The 19,437-nt window shown below is 45.6% G+C and overlaps 1 protein-coding gene across 5 annotated transcripts in view; it reads left to right on the forward strand.

Moving 5' to 3' along the window:
* The window catches only part of LOC144829310 (biliverdin reductase A-like), a 296,629-nt gene that overhangs the window by 122,158 nt on the left and 155,034 nt on the right, over positions 1 to 19,437 (forward strand). The gene's annotated exons all lie outside the window — the stretch shown is intronic.

Consider the following 19,437-nt stretch of genomic DNA (forward strand, 5'->3'; position numbering starts at 1 on the left):
GGAAACATATTATCAAAAGCAAAGCTATCAGCATAGTTACTAGTCCATAAAAAGCGAATGGTGACAGCATGTTGACATGCTGTAAATGAATAAGAGTTAACAACACTTATTTCTCACCCTCCCTACCACACATATTATATTAATAGCTAAGAAGGTCTCTTTGGGTTGAATTAGGGCGGGCCCATACCTCAGGATCCTAGAATGAAGAGATCACATCAGCATACAACAGCTCTCTCTGCATGCGAACAGCATCAAGTGTGTTTGTGTGTGTCAAGCAAAGCAATATAAAACCCGCCTAAAAGCCAAAATTGGCAGAAGCTGCACTTATGTTATGTCTATGAAGGCGCGAAGATCAGACCTCATAACAATTCAGTATCTTGTTGTTCCTGAAGCTTCAGCACTCTCTGTACAGACATAGTTTATTGAGCAAAGCTGATATCAGAGTAATAACACATTATTCTCATGTAAACCACAACGAACTACTAGGTTGAAAGCTAAATCAACAATTAAGTGTCGTGTGCAGAAGCTGCAAAAGGAAAAATGGTGTTTAAACATGTAATGTACCCATGCTAACTTAACGCATTATAAAGATATATAGGAGCTATATGACACTACTGCTCAGCAGTCTGATGGCACATGTAACAACACAACAAGGTCCCTGGTATGCATCTACTGGAGTGTCACTGTGTCTCCATCAGGGGTGGAGCGTCAATTTGCTACAACTCAGCAGCTGCAGCTGCATCTCTATACTCCTCACTGTAGTGTCCAAAGCCCCGTCAGGCTTCCAGACTTGAAGCAGGGGCCAATGCCACCATTCCACCAAGGGACTACCAGCCAGACAGGTCCGGTGTATCCTCAATGACCTTTGAGCCACTGTCTGCAGATGTTGCTGAAGTTACTGCCTCCACCAGCGCTCTTGCTTCCTCTTTCTGCATCGGTTGCCATTCCACATCCAGTGTGCCATCCTGTCTGACCACCACTCAGGTGTTCGAGTGTGCCTTTGGCATCACAAAGAAGTGAGATCATCCCACATGGAGGACCTTCAGTTTTGTGATATTTAACATCATGTATTTTCACCCCATAACACTCAGTTTTTATTTTACTCCCTCAAACTTTTTTCGCATCTCTGTTCATGCTGTATGTAATCTGGAAAAATCCAAATGATTCATTCATCGAAAGAGGGTTTCCCCCAGCCATTGGACTGTCTGTAGTATAAAATCACTGTTCCTATAGTTGAGGATCTTAGCGATCATTGTTCTCGGTGCCCCCTCCAGTAATTGGGGTGGTGTCAAGGCTCTGTGGTCACGCTCCACCACCAAAACAGTCAACAAGTCATCCTCTGCCAAGGCATTCCAGAGCCAATGTTCAAGCAACAGCTCTGGGGCAGTTCCCTCTGCACCATGAGGAAATATTGAGGAAATCTTGCACACTGTAGATTGCAGCATCAGGAGCGACCTTCCGCATCCTCTGCTCGCATATCGAGACACTGCATTTGGGTCATCAGAGTAGCAACTGTGGACTTCAGGGCGTTAACTTCTTCCTGAAGTGTTGTAACATGCTGCTCTGTTGCCAAGGATCACTCAGCAACTTTATGAAAGTCGACTCGTAAACATTCACTTCCATAGATACTGAGTCTATCTTGGCCTGCACATTAGCGCAGGGGGCCTTGATTGCTGCCAGGATCTGAGCATCCGTGGGGCCCTGCGGGTCACGTAGTCCCTGCCACTCACTGCCAGCGGGCCACTCCATGTACTTGAATCCGCATCGTGATCAATATTCATCTGCAGGGTTTCTCCCAGCACTCCATCTTTACCCATCACTTGACCACGTCGTCCGCCGGCTGCCAGGAGATGGGACGGGAGCCAACCGTGTCCAGCCCCCACCTTGCCCCCCAGAAGGTGCTTACTGTGACCCCAGTCAGCAGGGGTGTTCCGGGTCCACTGACCCAGCGAGATGTCCAACACACCAGGATACCCCCAGCTCACCCCCAGCTCACCCCCAGCTCACCCAGCTCGTGGGGCCCTTGCAGAGTTGCAGCACTGTTGCAATCATCAGGGACTGGCGCGTCACAGCCAGGCCACCGGACACAGCATTAACAACTGGGGGCTTTTCAGTAAGCAGTTCACCATACCAGCCTCCAGGACACAGGCCAATCCTCGGATTGTCAGCCCCATTGACCACCAGGTGTAGTTCCCTGTAGCTCCATCCCTGTCCTCAGCAGCCATGGACCCGGGCGGCCCCTGACACCCAAGCGCAGTCCCAGGATCTCACCGTCTTGCTTCTACCCACCAGCTGCTGTAATTCAGCCCATCAATGCTGCGTATATGTCCCTCCCACTGACCAGGAGTGGGTAAATCAGGCCACTAATGTGAGGGGATGAAGGACAAGGCACCCAGTCCCTTCCACACGCCCAATGTGTTGCCTTCAGTTGCACTCCCTAGTCTCTGCTATCCCCCTCTCACCGCTACACCTCAACGGGCCCAGCTGAAGGCATGCTGAATGCATCAGTTCTCAAGCCATTGCAATCATCGGCCCCTAGTCATGGCTGCATTCTCACTCCAACTACTTTGGTGCGGGCCCCCATAATCAGACTCTCTCCCTCCAAGGTCAGAAAGGTCTGGTAGGCCACAGGGGACAGGGGGGAGATACAACCACCACTAAGGGTCCCTGCAGAAGCGGCCTGCAGTCGCCTCCATCAGTAGTGTCTCTGCAGTTATGGACAATTATTCTCTGGGCCAGGCAGGAAGTCTCCAAGTCAAAGTCCAGAGGCAAGGCTCGCTTCCCTGCTGCGATCCACAGTCAGCGTGGGCCGCCTCCTCCAGTCATCAAGAAGCGGCACCTCACTCTGCAATCTCCCCACTCAATGCCAGTCTCAAGCCACTGCCTCGGTAGGCCACAGCGTGAGAGTCCCACACGGTCTTCAGGGGTCCCCACTACCAAGGCAGCTGCCCTAATGGGCACAGGTCGGCTCGTTGGCTGAAGCAGTCAGAGGCACCCTCCTACAGAGGTTTCGATGCTGAAGTGCAACAGGATTTTAAATTATGTAATTGCAGGACCGGGAAGCTCCCCTCTGGCACAGCCGGTCATCCATCTTGCCGGCCACGCCCCCAGGACTATATTAGTTGGTTGTAGTCTAGCTTTGGATAGCTTAGATGTGAAGGAAGGTCTCTACTGAGTGGCTAATATTCTCTTTTGGATAAGGTTTAGTCTAAGAGAGCTGACTAAAGTATCATGAATGCAAGCTTAGGGTCCCTGAGGGCCAGCAGATGACCTATGACCTATACTGTCAATCAGAGTGCTCTATTATCAGCAGGACTGGTGCAGGCTAAGAACTCACATGGGCCAAAGAAGAAGTGTGAGGTGTTGGATGCCCTTACGACAGGCCCTGAGAGATGACAAACGAGCTCTGGGGTCTAAGATGGGCACTCCCAGCACACCGCTGCCCCAAGCTCCTGGGAACCAATCTCTGCTAGATGACTAGAACCTCACCGAAGGATGCTGCACCCATACTTTGATGCCCCCACATGGATACAAGGGCTCTGAAGCAGCCCATGTCCCCAGCAGCTGCCCACATACATTGCTGGGGTAAGGATGTGCCCACACTTTTTGATGTCAGTTCTATACCTCTTCTGTTTGAGAGGTAAGTTTGAAATGCTGCTGACCCGCCCCTCATGGAGTATTGAAGCCAATTTACAAAGTGTCTCAAATCTACTATTAGCCAACAGTTTTACTACTCTATCTTAAAACGAAATAATCATTATGTGCACTGTTAAACTGTTACACGAACTGTCACTGCAGAATTAAATCACATCTTTGAGCTCAATAACTAGTTTAATAGTAGGGTTAATTCTGCAGCATCTTCAGCAAAAGATTCGATCAGTTAAGACAAGAGGAAGTGACAATGTTCTGGAAAACTCTCTCTTCTCCGAGCTAAAGAATCTCGGCTCTGACAGGGAAGTGCTGGAGGCCATGAAGAAGGGGTTATACAGGGACAAGGCATACGAGCTGTCACATTAATGTTGGTTAATGATTCTATTTCCCTCTGGAGAGCGTATACCCTTGGGTGTCACAGAGAGCTCCATCTTTGCCCTCGACTCTTTAACATGTACATTCATGGGGCTGCTGGGAGTTCTCCTGGAAGATCTGGACACCAGCAGCAGGCAGGTGCCATGCCCCCAAGTGGCACCACTCCATCCAATAATGGATGACACAATGCCTCCTAAATTGAAACTGTCAGCTTTCAGCTCCTTCCTTTAGTCTGTGACGGCGCTACCTCAGATGCCTGGCTCACCCTCCAAAAGCCATAGGGATTGGGCTAAAAGTGTCCACCACTGCCTTTCCCCTTGAATTGCTGCTGAATTACATGCCCGGTTTAGACTTGTACATCAACAGAAATGCCAAGCTCAGTCTGTGGGTTTACTTCTTTTACCCCAGACTATCTGTCGCCTGGCAAATAACAATAGCAGTGTGTCTAACTTGTGTTTTTTGATGTGCGTGTTTATGACATATCCTTATAGGCCCAGAAGAGGGGAGGGGGCAGCACAAGGCCCAGGATCTGGTTGATGGACTCGAAAATTTGAGACCAATATAAAGTAATGTCCGGACATTCCGATGCCATATGGAGGAACGAGGTGGCAGAAGTAGCTCGAATTGTGATAGGATATTCAGTGAAAAAAACAAAGGATAAAGGGCCATATGTATCAAGGCCAAATGGGTTTGCAAACGCCGAAATTCGCAGAATTTCGGCGTTTGCGAACTCATTTTCGCAAAATGGTACGTATGAAAGAATTTGGGTGCAAAATAAGGAATCGCAAAATTTGCCATTCCTTATTTTGCGATTGCATTAAAGGAATCGCAAATTATGCGATTCCTTAAATGCAATGTATTAAGCAAAAAAAATTCCAAAATGCACTTAAGGAATCGCAAATTAACACCAACTTCTAGTTGGTGGTAAGTTGCGATTTCCTTGAAAAATGCACATTTCAGCATTTTTCAAAGTGCCATGTGACGTACATACATGCCCTTAGGGCATGTATGTGCACCACATGTGCACCCATGCTTATTTCAGGGGTGCAACAGGGTGTCCTTTGGACACCCCTGCACCCTTGAAATTATTCTCAATTTGCGATTAGCAAATTGCGAATCGCAAGTTGAGAAAAAATTCCCATTCCTTCCTATGGGCCTCCTGGCCCATAGAAATGAATGGGAAAGTATTCCTTAATTGCGAATTCGCAATTAAGGAATATCAAGAAATCGCTAAAAAATTGCGTTTTTCTTGCTACATACCATTTTGCGATTCTGAAATAGCGATTTCTTAACAATCGCTATTATAGATTCGCAAATTGGTTCCTTGATACATATGGCCCAAAGTGACATAATAGTTGAGTGAAAATGTCAGTGCCAATGTAATGTTTTAAGATAACAAAAACACTGAAATTCACCAGTTATACTTATCTCTAGTGAGTATAACTCTGGCCCTAGGGTAACTATAACCTGCACCCACGCCATGGACAGTCTTTCCATCAAAGTTGCCACATCTGATGTTGCAGTGCTTTTATTAATGATGTCATAGAACATGTTTACTTAACAAAAGGAGTTTGGCACAATGGAACAAGAGACAGGCAGGGCCACGTAAATGCAAAAAAGACAAAATGTGCCTGACTCCCTACCAATGTTCCCTCTAAATATTTTACTCTGTGTGCAGCAGAGTAAGGTCTCTGTGCGCTGCAGCCAAGACTACGTGCGCCAAGAACCTGACCGCGCGTGTTGACCAGGGCTTTGAGTGGGATGAAAATACTTGCGGCTGTTACTTTTATGGCCGCGCGGCCAATGCTTGTTTTGCCTTGTGACTTATAATACTTTGACTCAGTGGCACTAATGGACACGAATAGATAGTTTAGAAGTTATTGTGCAATATCTGTAGCCAAACACTTTGTTTCTGATATAATTTACTGCACTAACTGTGCCGCACATTATATTCATTTTTAGGTGGTAACAACAGATCTCCTTAGAGGATATGTAAATTCGATCTAATTCTATTTTAGCATATAGTGCTACAGATTTGCCCCAATCTTACTTCATCCCAGTCCATAGAGACCACCCACCTGACCCAAACCCTGCCTACCTCTCAACACAACATGCCCAGCCATAATAGTGTGCTTGGGCTCTGCCCGGTTTCACCTTCTTACTAACAGAATAGTGCGGATGCTAACTAACGGGAGGAGCGAAAATGGGAGACTCGCCGACTCTCTGCTCGTCCTGATAGTGCCCGTACTCGGGGGCTTCCTTGTCGTTCAGTTTGTAGTCTGAGAGTTTGGAGTAAAACTGCACCCCGTTTTCCTTGGCCAAGTGGTAGTTTCTCAAGTCCTGTATGATGTCCATAATGAGGTTGAGGACGGCGCTGTTTCAGAGCTCGACCGGCTCGGTTCCCTCTTTGCAGCCTCCGGCCATCAGCATGCAGAGCAGCAGCGCCATCTACAAGGGGCTCCTCGGATGGCTCATGGTGGGCAGGCAGATGAGGACAGCCTCCGACCGCTCCGGCTACCGCTGCGAGACGCAAACACATGTTCACTGGAGGAAAACTGCAAGACCCTCGTCAAAGAATATATAAAAGCATCACCCACGCACTTTCCCTGCACTTCTCATGTATGAATAATGGCTGTACGTACATAGAATTCAGCTTAGGGAAGCCTGCCTGCTGTGCTGAATGCACTCTGCAGGGCAGACAGGCCCTGCTTAAATATTGTTCTAAACACATTTACTGAGCATTTTAACATTTCCCTTTTCGTCGATACATTCTTCCATTGACTATGTCTGTATACAAACCCCCGTCCCATCCGCCCATCCATCCCCTAGCTGTCCACCCATCCAACCCATAGTGTCACTCATCTAGCATCCAAGTAAACTAAATCCATCCATCCATTCATCATCCACATATACTTACATACACCCTGTCCACACACTCAAACCCATCCAGCTACCCCTTAAGCCCATCCATCCAACCATAGTGCCACTCATCTAGTATCCAAGTAAAATAAATCCATCCATCCATCCACTCATTCATCCATCCACATAAACTTACATTCACCGTATCTACACACTCAAACCCATCCAGCTACCCCTTAAGCTCATCCATCCTTACATACAGCTCATTCACCCACTCAAACCCAGTCAGCTCCCAAACCCATAACCCGTCCATTCAAGCGTCCATCCATCAGCACATCTCGAATTTAAATAAATCTATCTATCTATCTATCTGTCTGTCTGTCTGTCTGTCTGTCAGTCTAGCTGCAGAGAGAATGCAGTCAAATATGTGTGTTCAGACCATCAACGTCTGCCAATGTGGGTACCTTCTGTATATTTTCTCTATCCTTCCCTCCCCTTTGTCTTTTTGACAGCATGTCTATCTTTTTAACTAGATATTGTCATTCAACCTGTACATAAACTATACACAAGCTGTATGCATTTATATTTTGCTTTCAACTTTTTCTGTATTTCCCAATGTATGTTTTTGTTATCTCTGTCTATTTAGTTACCTCGGTGTTCAACTGTTTGTAAGTCAGTACATCGTTAAGTGTGTTGTCTATATTTGTCTTCCGGGCTTTTGTCCCTGCTGGCTTCTCTGTGCCTGTGTATTAATGCTATGTGTCCGTCTCTTTCTCTCTCATTTTCTGTTTCTGCCTGCTTGCATCGTGGCCTCCTGTCTCCTAGGAATGTCTGTCTAATCTACCTTCGTACTTAGGACAGTTTCCGCTGCTCTGGTTGGCTGTTTGTATGTCCGTCTGATCGGGGGTCTGCCTGCCTAGCCAAATAGTGTAAAAGTGATTGTTGCATGCGTGCCACTACCACAAACAGTTTTAAATATTTCAAATACTGGAGCAGGAACCTACAAATAGTCTTATAAGTAAGCAGAAATGTGACATGAAATAGATAGCACCCAACCCCCTCGCCCCCTCCGATGATTTACCTGCTTTTGACAAGACCTCCAGGTGTGCCTTCCTTTCCTGAATTCGATGCCTCTTCTGTGAAAGATGAAGCACCAGAGGAGACAGCAGCCCCTTCCTTTTATCATAAAAGTTTGCAGACAACTACAGAAGTACAGGGACTTACTATTTAGAGTATCTGCTTGCTCCTGAGGGGTGCCAGTACTCCCCAATTAAATGTATTGCAGCACTTCTGAAAAATGCCGGTATTTAAATTAAAAAAGCACAGGTACTTGGCACCGGACAAACTGCATATTTAAAGCACTGGTTTAGGACTCCAAGAGCAAGCCAAAAATTCTCAGTTTGCCAATGCTTGTTTCTTTGACAGTCACAACTTGAGGCAAAATATTTTCATTTTATTTGTCGCGACCTGATATGCTACTTTACCTCACCCTATCCAGATTAATGTCACCTGTTTATACACAATATCTGCGTGTTTTCTTTCCCTAAAATTGTCTCTGCAACTTTATCCTGAAAGTAAACAAACGGGATGGCATGCAGGCTGAGTGTGTGAGAGTCACAAGAGCAGCTTCACTCTGTTTTTTATCTACGTGTCTTGACATGGCAGATTTGTTTGTCAATTGAGCAGGCTACACCATCACCGCTCCCGGCTGCCTCTTATAAAGCATAGGATTCTCCTGAGGTGGCTCAGTATGATATTATCGACATCCAAGTGGATGGAAAACAATAATAAAAAGTCGACTTGGCAACCTTTGGCGAGCGTGTGCTGCTGAAGCGCTCCGGCCAGTTGTGGTACCAGGAGGGCTCAGGCACTTCTTACCCTTTGTAGATGACGAAGCCGCAGACGTCCCAAGTGGGCAACCCTGGGAGTTCCACCAGCGACGTGTTACGAGTCACCCGAATCGCCCAGCACCCTTCCCGGCCATTGTGAAAATATTCCTGTTAATTGCAGTGCATGACGGGCGCTGTGATTAACAGGAATCCTTTCACAAAGGCCCACAATCAGCACCCAGTCGCGCTGTATTTAGAAAAGAAATTAAGCAGGTCTGAAAGCACGACATGTGCTTTACACGTCATGCTTACAGACTTGCTTCATTTCTTTTCTAAATACTGCGCCGCTGGGTGCTGATTGTGGGCCCTTGTGAAAATATTCCTGTTAATTGCAGCGCATGACGGGCGCTATCATTAACAGAATACTTTCCCAAAGGACTCAGACAACCAGGAAAATTGCCGTTTCTCGCCGCTTGCATTTTAAAAGCGGGTGGCGGCGGCGAGAACGTGTGCGCGCTAAACATTGTACTATGCGCGCTCAGTGCCTTAAAGGTGCACGGGAGCGCAGCCGCGCACGTTAGAGGGAACACTGCTCCCTACTATTTTTGAGCTATTACTCTTTTTGCTCTTAAGCCAAACACATTTCTTTATGTTTGTACCTGTATTTTATTTATACCTTTTTTTCTTAAAATTTATTTCTATTTTCTCATAGTGTTTTTAGGAAGTGAAAAGGAAAAAATAGTGCATAATTTACATATATTACAAATACATTTACATTCATTTACATTCAACCTATTATACATACTCCATCACAGTACATGCAACTATATACAAATACCATTAAAAAACCAATTGTGACTTAAAGTGCAACTTATACAATGAATCAATCAATAACATAGATTTTTAAAGCAAATATTTATGTAACTGTCAGAGCATATAGTCATTCAACATATAATTCATAAATATAGGAAAAAATCCCTTGTTCTTCTATGCTCTTCTGGCAAAGAGCATAGAAGAACAAGAGTTTTTTATGTACCGTATAGAAAACGTGTTGGAGGGTGCTCACCAACAATCTGCCCCAGGGTGTTCAGAATAACTGTGCCTTCTGGACTGGGCGCATGGTGTGATGCATAGGCGAGCTGCCTCACCAATTTTTAGGTCGAGCCTGGGCAGGCATGTGCAGCTCTGCAAAGAATGCTATATTCAAGTATGGACTTAAAGCTCCGCCCACTCTTTACTCATATTTTTCATTGGCTTGTGACATTGTCCTTTAGAAACTGTGGCTTTTCATTGGTCTATAGGCTTAGTAGTCCCTCCTTCGTAACACCTAGTCCCATTTTGTAACCTTCCATCAGGACATCCCATGTTACATGTATTGTTATGCGATAGTCTTTAATTACAGCCTCCAAGCACTATTTGGTTAAATGTTTTTCTCCTGCCTGCTGTTGCAGGCAGGCTACGCTCTTCCCCAAATGCTTTTTCTTTTTTTCGTGGCACGTCACGTTACACTGATGCAGTGGTGGCTGTGTCTTTAGTTTGTTCTTTGTAGCCCGAACGTGGACACATGTTTTTTTTCTTTTTTTCTCACTTTTTTTGTTTACAAGCGCCCCATACGGCATTTTCACATTAATGTCAGCCACGCCCCTTTCTTCAGACGAGCTGCATCTAAAGAAAGGTGCGCAGTTCTATTAAAGTAAAACCGCAGCATGGGGCACTTTTACAAAAAAAAGCATTTTCTGTCAACATGACAAACAGATGCTTTTTTTTTTAAGTTCCCTATACTGCGCTTTCATTTACAATACCAATAGCTCATACTCTCGTAAATGCAAGACCTTTTGCATTGCAAATGATTGTTTATTTTTGTGAATATTTTACCCCGGTGTTTAGTGGCATTTCTGTCCTTTTCAGGAAGATTTTAGGGAAACACCCTCACTCCTCCCTGTGGGAGGGAAAGGAGGGACAGAAAAACTGATGCACCTATTCAGGTGTGAGAGCAAGGCGTGCTGCCTGGGTGAGCTGCCCACACCACCTATATTTTTGGGAATATTTGTCTCCTGGTGTCTAGTGTCCTCTCTGTCCCCAGAGGAAGATTTTGGGTAAACACCCTCAATCCACCCCGGGGGGCAGAAAGACTGATGCACCTGTTCTGGGGTAGGAGCAAGGCATGATGCAGAGCACAAAAGGGGTGTGAAGGGCGGCTCACCCATCAGTCCTTGCTCCCAAGCCAGAATAGGTGCATCAGTCTTCCTGCCCCTCCCCCGTCTTGGAGTAGATTGAGGGTGTTTACCCAAAATCTTCCACCGGGGGACAGAAAGGCCACTAAACACCCGGGGAAAAATATTCACAAAAATAAACAATCATTTGCAATGCAAAAGGTCTTGCATTTACGAAACTGAAATTGTACATTTAGCGTTTTAAAGGGGAAAGTTTTAGCAGCCAAGGGGTTAAAAAGAAGAAATGTGCTATATTTTGGAAAGCTCCAGTTAGAGCAGGCAGTGGTCCTCTGAACAACTGCCTGCTCCTCATAAAGCTACCACACCTATTTCCTAAGGGAAAGGTGTCCAGGGGGTACCCATCCCATCTGCAAATTAGTCAACGGTTTGGAAACAGATTTACTGTTGCTAACCATTGCTACATTACTTACCGGCTCGCAGTTTGAAAGGAACAGCTGTAACAGCAGGCCCCTTCCAATTGTGATTTGTTATGGGTTTCTGTGATTCAGAAAAAAAATCGTCATTGCAAAATGGGATTAGTAGATCAGAAAATGCGATTTAGCAGCTCCAAACTTGTAATTCAGGGTTTGTGACCATTAAGTCACTTTGTAAATCAGTCCCCGGCTCTCCTAAATATATCCTTTTGTACATCAGCTACCTTGAAGAGTGTTATTCCAAACAGGATTCATTGAAAATAACATATATTGTTGGAATACTATTAAGATATACTATTTTATAGGCGCATTACAAAAACAATGTTTTATAAAATAGGCTCCTGACATTACAAATGGTTAAGTGCAAATTATTGTGTGAAGATTCTGTGCTCCATTGCTGGCAGCTTTTAATGTCACAGCAGGTGGATGGTTTTACAGAAGGGAGATGTCCCTTAACTTTCACATAATGAACTAACGAGGAGAAATGCACGTGAATGACAATGTCACCGCAGCCATTTTGTAGCCACGGAGTCAAGAACTAACATGTCGCCACTGCTGTCCTGACTTTACCAGAGCTGAAAGGAGAAATCCTACAAATGACAGTGATTTGAAAGACCTCAAAAATCTCATTTTCGAATGGAATGTATTACTGTGGTGCTCAAAGCAAACTAAATACATCCTGAGTGTGGACACATCAAGTGCCTTTGTTACATTACACATTACTCAGTATTGCTGACTGAGTACTCTGTAATGTCTATGTGCAACTGAGCAATAACTCCAAGATGGACCACGCCTGATTCAGTACTGCTGACTGAGCACTCCATGAGGCCTATGTGCAACTCAGAAATAACTCCAAGATGGACCACGCCTGATTCAGTACTGCTGAGTGAGCACCTCAACTGTTGACAAATGAAGGAGAAATTACCTGGCCGCTGGAGTGGTTCCTCAGCTGAAGCCTTAGCCTCATCAGCCCGTAGCTTTCAATCATGCACAGAAGCCGTGTTGTCGTGGGTGGGGGGGCCTGGGAGAGTCCGAGTTGTGGGCACCAGCTACCAGAAGGCGTGTTACCCCTGAAAAGACGTGCTTGCAGTGCGTGTTCCTAATTCTTCAACTGAAACGCTCTGTGATGACGAACTTCAGAAACAAGGAAGTGTTAATTATCTTCGAGGCTTGCGGAAGACTTCCATGTACCTAGCAAATTCCTTTTTGGCAGAGCGCGATCAGGCAGCTGCCTGCAGCCAGTGGGTGCTGGTTGTACAGTGTGTCAGATAATAACACATACAGTTGCTTACTGTGCTATGGTGAATCAGGCCTGTATAAGTTTTTTTTACTACCCCCTTTGTTTGCGTATTCGATTCCTGGTCGCACTTCTTGCTACAATTCCCGGCTGAATATAACTTTGTACTATTATAATGCCGTCCCCGGCAAAGGAGAGCACTCCATTGAAGCCGGGAGGTGTCAAAAGCAGGACTCTAGAGAATTATTTCTCGCAGGCGGGGGGGGAGAGGGACAAAGAGTGTAATCTGTCTCGGTTAAGGGCAGAAAGGAGACGCTCAATAGATAATTTGAAAAATACCCCCCTTGGAGATCAATCCATCACGCCTAGGGAGGAGTTGTCCCTAATAGACGATGTCCCACTCCTGCTGAGGGATTGTATGAACACCTCACCAGTTGAAGCCATGAGTATAGCTCCAGTTACTAGTCCAAGACCCACTAGGGTGACCATTGATTTAATCTCCCAACCCCCCCTAGCCTCTAAGGCTAGGAAAGCTCAACCCAGACCAGCCACCGCGCAAGGAGTACTTGGGCCTCCTCCTAACAAACGTAGGAGGAAATCGAAGGGAGCCCAGGGAAGGAGCAAACCAAAAATCTCTCATTTGGATTTTGGGAAGTCTTCCACTAAACCTCCCGTACTAGCACCGAAATTACCGGCTGATTCACACCCCAAACCTATTGCCCAGGATGATCTAGCTCCCGCCTCGATAACAAATATGGGAACCAATATCGCTAATGTCCCCCTTTCTGTTGTCCCGCTTGGGAACTTGGAATTCTTGCTAAGGTCTCTATTATTACCGATTAGCGAGAGTATAAAAAAGATTGAGATCAGACTAACCATTCTGGAGACCACACTAGGTAGTCTGAAAATCCCGGCTGATCATCAAGGAAGGCATCCAGAACCCACTCCCATTACTTTAGCCCTCCAACAGCCTGTAAATAGTGCTGCAAACATAGTCCCTCCACAAGCCGCAAATGCGGCGGTCTCGCAACATCCCTCAAGGAACAAGCCTGCACCAACTAAGCCCCTTAACTTTAACATTCCCATTCCCCCTTCAGGCCCGGTTTATCCGGCACAGCCAGTAGACAGTACCACACTGATCCCCCTAATGAAGCTTCCCTCGAGACCACGTAGGCCCAACCTACCTCCTGAGACTAATGATTTTACTGTAGTCATGGCAGGTGTTCCCCCACTTGAAGTAGGTGAAACCGAGGATTTTTGTGCCCTGAAAAGCAGGGTCATTAAGTGGCTAAACATAAATAGACCCCTCCCGATACACCTTAACAATGAAATCATAATGGTAAGAAGGGTGCCATGGGTGGGGAGAACACATAAATCCATTATAGGGGACTGTATACTGGTGAGTTTTAGGGACACAGAAACAGTGACCTATATATGCCAAGGGAAAAATAGATCTAGGGAATCCACCATTCAAACCCTTCGGGTGTCTTTCTTCTTTCCCATCACTCCAGTCCCACTGCAGCCGCCACAAATGCAAAACAACTGGGAGAGGGTTGGCAGGAGGGGGAGACACCAGGATTTTAACCCTAGACCTTTATTTGGCCGACCAGATCCACCCTTTCACACCTATAATCGGTTTAATGGCCTGAACGATCTAGAGGGGGTAGATTGACAAATGGATAATGCCCCCCAGGGTTATATGGAAAAGGGCGTCCTGGCAGAGGTGTTGGTAGAGCGAAGCTCTCATGTTCAGCAAACTCTACTGACTGGCGTTGGGAAACCCGGGTGTGTTGAACCTAAGGCTACAGCCATAGAATGTATAGGAGGGGGACATGGGCTGGCCATGCAAGGGTCAACACAGGAGATACCATCAAATCCACAGGAGGGTTCAGAAGGGAGGGGGGGGGGAGTGAGACTGATTTCTTGGAATGTAGCGGGGATAGCGGGTAAATTTAACAACAAGGAATGGGTTGATTTCATTAGGAAATTTCATGTTATATGTGTTCAGGAGACATGGGCTTTGGTGAACAATTACCATCTACAGGGGTACAAGTGTTTTTTTGTTCCCGCCCGAAAATCTAGATCAGGGAGAGCAATGGGCGGGTTGTCCATTTACGTAGATTTAGACCTCCCAGGCACCTGGTCTTCCCCAGATTGGAATTCACATGGGATCCAGGTAGTTCGGTTCCTTGGAAAGGGGCTAAGATTTTCTGTTTTTAACATCTATAACACTGAGACAACAAACAACCATATCCCGCTACTAGCTGAATTAGATCAGAGGCTGGGACAAGAAACAACATTCCAAAATAAGGGGCAGTCTTATGGGCTGCTTTTAATGGGAGACTTTAACTGCCATCTTTGTCCGGCATTGGTCAAGGCAAATTCAGATTGGTCACAATGCCCAATGGAGAAGGGGCCGCATTTCTCTCATACACCCACGGGATTGGCTCTTGGTCTACTTCGGCTTAAGTATGACTTAGAACATACCATTAATATGATAGACCCACAGTCGGATGGCACACTTCCACCAACTTTTAAGGGTCGGGGTTGCTCATCCATTATAGATTACATTTTGGCTTTGAGATCCCTGATAAATAAACTAATCAGTGCAGGGATAGAATGGAGCAGCTTCAGCGACCATAACCCTCTCGTTTTGGTGCTCTCGTATAGGGTGGGTGCTGGAACCAGAGCCCATCGCACAATTGAGGAGAGGGTCATAGACCAAGGTAGGAGACTGAAATGGTCCAAAATAGACGGGGTAAAGTTTTTTAAAACCTTGGGTGACAAGGGCATATTGGCCATTAACGATTGTCTAGACTTAGAAGTCCAGGGATCAAGGTTACTGGAAGCATTTGACCAGATCGCTAACCTGATCGATGGCCTACTTAAGTCCAGTGCTCCCACACGTAACCTGGCTAATCCCCGGTGGTTTGACAAAGCCTGCTCTAAGGCACTAAGGGAGTTGAAATGCTGCCTTAAGCTAAAACCAAGGGACCCTCAAAATATTAGGGTGTGCAGAGAAAAATATAAAAAAGAGACCAAAAGGAGGAAACTCGCCCTGCAGGCAGAAGCATGGGCAGATTTAAGAGAGGCAGGGGAAAAGAAGGATCTTGCGGGCTTTTGGAGAATCATTAATAGACCGACTTTTCAAGAAAATGATTCCCCGGATATAGGGCCTAACATCCTGCCGGAGCAGTGGGTCACACACTTTAGGGGTTTATATAACCATGAGCCCGGTACCCCTGTAGAGCCACCGGTAACCCCAAGTCAGGTTTCCCCGGTAGTATTCACTCTTAAGGAGATTACTGCAGGGATGGAGGGTCTGACCAAAAATAAAGCTCCGGGTCCGGACGGGATTCCCCCTGACCTGTTTCTTAGCAATACAGATTTATGGGCCCCTCTGATGACCAGGGTCATAAATACTGCTATCTCTTGTGACCTGCCACCATCTTGGTCAAAAGCGATTATTGTGCCAATTTTTAAAAAGGGCAACAGGGACGACCCCAAGTGTTATCGGCCGATTTCCCTGATTGACGTATCGGCCAAACTTTTGGGTAGGGCAATCCTTAACAGACTGTCCGAGTGGACCGAGGAGAATAACATCTTCTCGGACACTCAATACGGGTTTAGGACAGGGAGGTCCACTAGTGACCAATGCCTGAACCTTTATATGCTGACTGCCAAATATACTCTGGCCAGTGATGAACCTATTTATATGGGATTCATGGATTTGGCAGCAGCATTTGACCACGTCAATAGAGGAAAGCTGTGGGACTTGATGTCAAGCATGGGGATTGAGAGTGGTTTAATCACAATATTAAGGGAATTGCACAGCGACACCACGGCCAAGGTTCGATTTAACAGGGAGGGAGGATTGTCTGACTCTTTTCCTTGTAAGAGCGGAGTCAGACAAGGTTGCATCCTTGCCCCTTTTCTGTTTTCCCTTTATATTAACAACTTGGAGCAGTTTCTTTTGGGTTTAAAGGCAGATTCCCCTAGGGTCGGGCCGAGGCATATCCCTGTCCTGCTTTACGCGGACGACGCGGTCTTGCTCGCGCGCACACCGCGAAGCCTACAAATCCTGATAGATGGGTTCGTTAAGTTCATGAGCACCCTGGATCTATCTGTTAATCTGGGTAAATCTTATGTGCTCCTGGCCGGCAAAAAACCTTCCTCTAAATTTACTTATACAATAGGCACCCATATTTTAGAGGAGGTTAAAACGTTCACTTATCTTGGAGTAACCTTCGATGGCGCTTTGCAGTTTAACTCCTTGGTGGCGGAACGTTGTAGCAAAATGATTGCCTCTAATGGGGCAATAGCAGGATACGGCAGGAGGTTAGGTAGATGGAGCCTGGAACAGGTGGTGAACTTGTATTGCTCCGTATCATGCTCCAAAGTAATCTATGGGGCAGAAGTATGGGGCTTTGTGAACACTACTAGAATCCAACAGGAAGAAAATAAATATCTGAAATCTATCCTGAGGGTGCCATCCAGCACCGCTGGAATCATAGCTCATAGGGAGCTAGGGAGGCCATACTTGGATGACCTGTTAAAACTTAGGCCAATTGTGGCCTGGCTAAAAATATGGGTTAATCCAGATGCGCATCTAAGCAGAGAAATTTTATTGGACTGCTTAGATAGGACTAATTGTATGCGCATCCCCTGGCTTAAATATGTGAAAAACACTCTTGAGGATTTAGGTTTTGGAAACCTTTTCACGAACCCTACAACAATTTCAGCCCAGCACAAGAAACAAGTAGGGGAAATTTTCCTAGAGCGGAAAATCCAATGCAGAGCTGAGGCTGAAAGAGTTAAAAAGACTGTGAGGGCTCATAATCTGGTGAAGAGTGTGGAGGGTATGGAGCCTTATCTGTACCTCATGCATAATGCACAGGATAGATTTCTTATGTGCCGTTTCAGACTGAATTTACTTCCTTTTATGTTGGCTTCACCAGCAGGTTTCTCCACGTCAATTGAGCAGAAGGGACCCTGCGGCTGCGACAATAGGTCTCCGCAGGACTCCCTCCATTTTGTTTTGCTTTGTCCCTATTTTTCTATGCCCAGGCGCAGTTTTCTTGTAAATATTTTAAAAAAATGCCCAACAGGAACATGCTAGGGATGCATTAGTCTTCTTGCAAAAAGTCTCCGATCCCCTAACCTTGTGTTGTATTATGAATTTTATTAAGGTTGCGGTCCGATTAAGGATGACTAGGGGTTAGGAATGAAAGATTTTGGATTTTCTATTCTAAGTTTATGGATCTGTACATCGGTATTTTTACTTGTATTAACTCTGTATAAGGATCTTGATTAATGTTTAATAACTTTTTATCAATGTATATATATATGTGCTTTTATGGTGTTTTTTAATCACCGAATAAAGATTCTTAAAAAAAAAAGTGTATAAATCAAGATCTACTGTTGCACTGACTTGCTATTCTATGAACATTTATTTTTGATGACGCAGTCATGTTGCTCAAAAGGGTGTCATTTCAGATAATTGTTTCCCTCATTTTATCTGCTTGATTTTCCTCGTGAGAAAGTGTCACTCATAGTCGGTGAAATGTCACTCACAATTACTCTGAAATTATGGAAATGTCACACATAGCAATCTGAAACCGTGGCAGCTGTGGAAATCTAAAACAAGCACCTGCCAAACCAAACGCCAAAGGCAAATTATTAATTTCTGGAGCAAACAGAAAGTTACCACCGGTATTAGCTCGAATCCCACTAAGGTTATTTACTGTGCCAGGTATAATATGGCGTTTTTTGACGATTGTTTTTTAGAAAACCGATCACTACAATGATGTGATAGACAAAAAGTTCCTTCTCCGGATCAATAGGTTGAAAAAAGCACAGCAAAACACCCATCTTTAATTAAATAACAAAGCAACTCAAGCAACATCAACACAATATGCAAACGTGGTAATGGGATTCCGAGGGTCACTTATTGAAGGCTGTGCACTCAAGCGCTGCACCGTGGAGCACAGTCAGAGACGAAGTGCATGCATTACTTTGAAGGTACGATGGCAGCCAGGTACTTGGATGCACAGATTGCAAATGTATACATCGCATTATTAGGCTGCAGGGCTGTGTGGGTGAGCACTTTTACAGACATTGCACTACAGTGTGGTGCTGTTGTGTCTTGTGCCACTAGGCCCACATGATGGACAAGCAACCAAACGAACAGGGCAGTGGGGTACTGGAACTGGCCAAGAGCACATGCACTCAGGCTCTTTTATTAGCAGGTTCACGTCACTCGTGACGCCTGTGAGGGTGCCAGTGTGTCCACTCCCATAGGGGAGTGGCTTTAAACTCTATGCCTGTCGAGACACTAGAACATATCTCGCAGGACATAACAGGTGCCCTAAATGTGAGTCCCTGGACGTTTGCTTAGCTCATGTTGTAAACTACGTGCATGTTTGAGAGAAGCACATTATTCAGGAGCCCTGGCATCATGCCACTAGGCTCTCTGGCTTTGTTAGGCTGTTTAGTTTCTGCTATCAGTTTCTTACTTGGGCTACTGCAGACTTTAGGAGTTCTTCCAAGTCACATGCAAATTTGATGCCATAATTGCACAGGTGCTGTTTCTAATACCTTGGGGTGTTTTAGAGCTCAGAGCGGAGAATATCCAGCTAGCTGTGTATCTTTTTCTTTGTTTTGCGGGGCAAACTCAAAATATGAACTATTTACCTGTATGATTAGCTGCAGGTTTCATCAGGCGAAAAGATTGTGTGTAAAAATCCTTGTGGTACACAATTTGTGCACTACTCGCAACCCTAGTTCTGGTGTAAATGCGAATTTGCACTCTAATCCGAATTAGGATGAGGGCCTTGATG

This window comes from Lissotriton helveticus, chromosome 4_1 (genome assembly GCF_964261635.1).
Source record: "Lissotriton helveticus chromosome 4_1, aLisHel1.1, whole genome shotgun sequence".
Taxonomy (NCBI): Eukaryota; Metazoa; Chordata; class Amphibia; order Caudata; family Salamandridae; genus Lissotriton; species Lissotriton helveticus.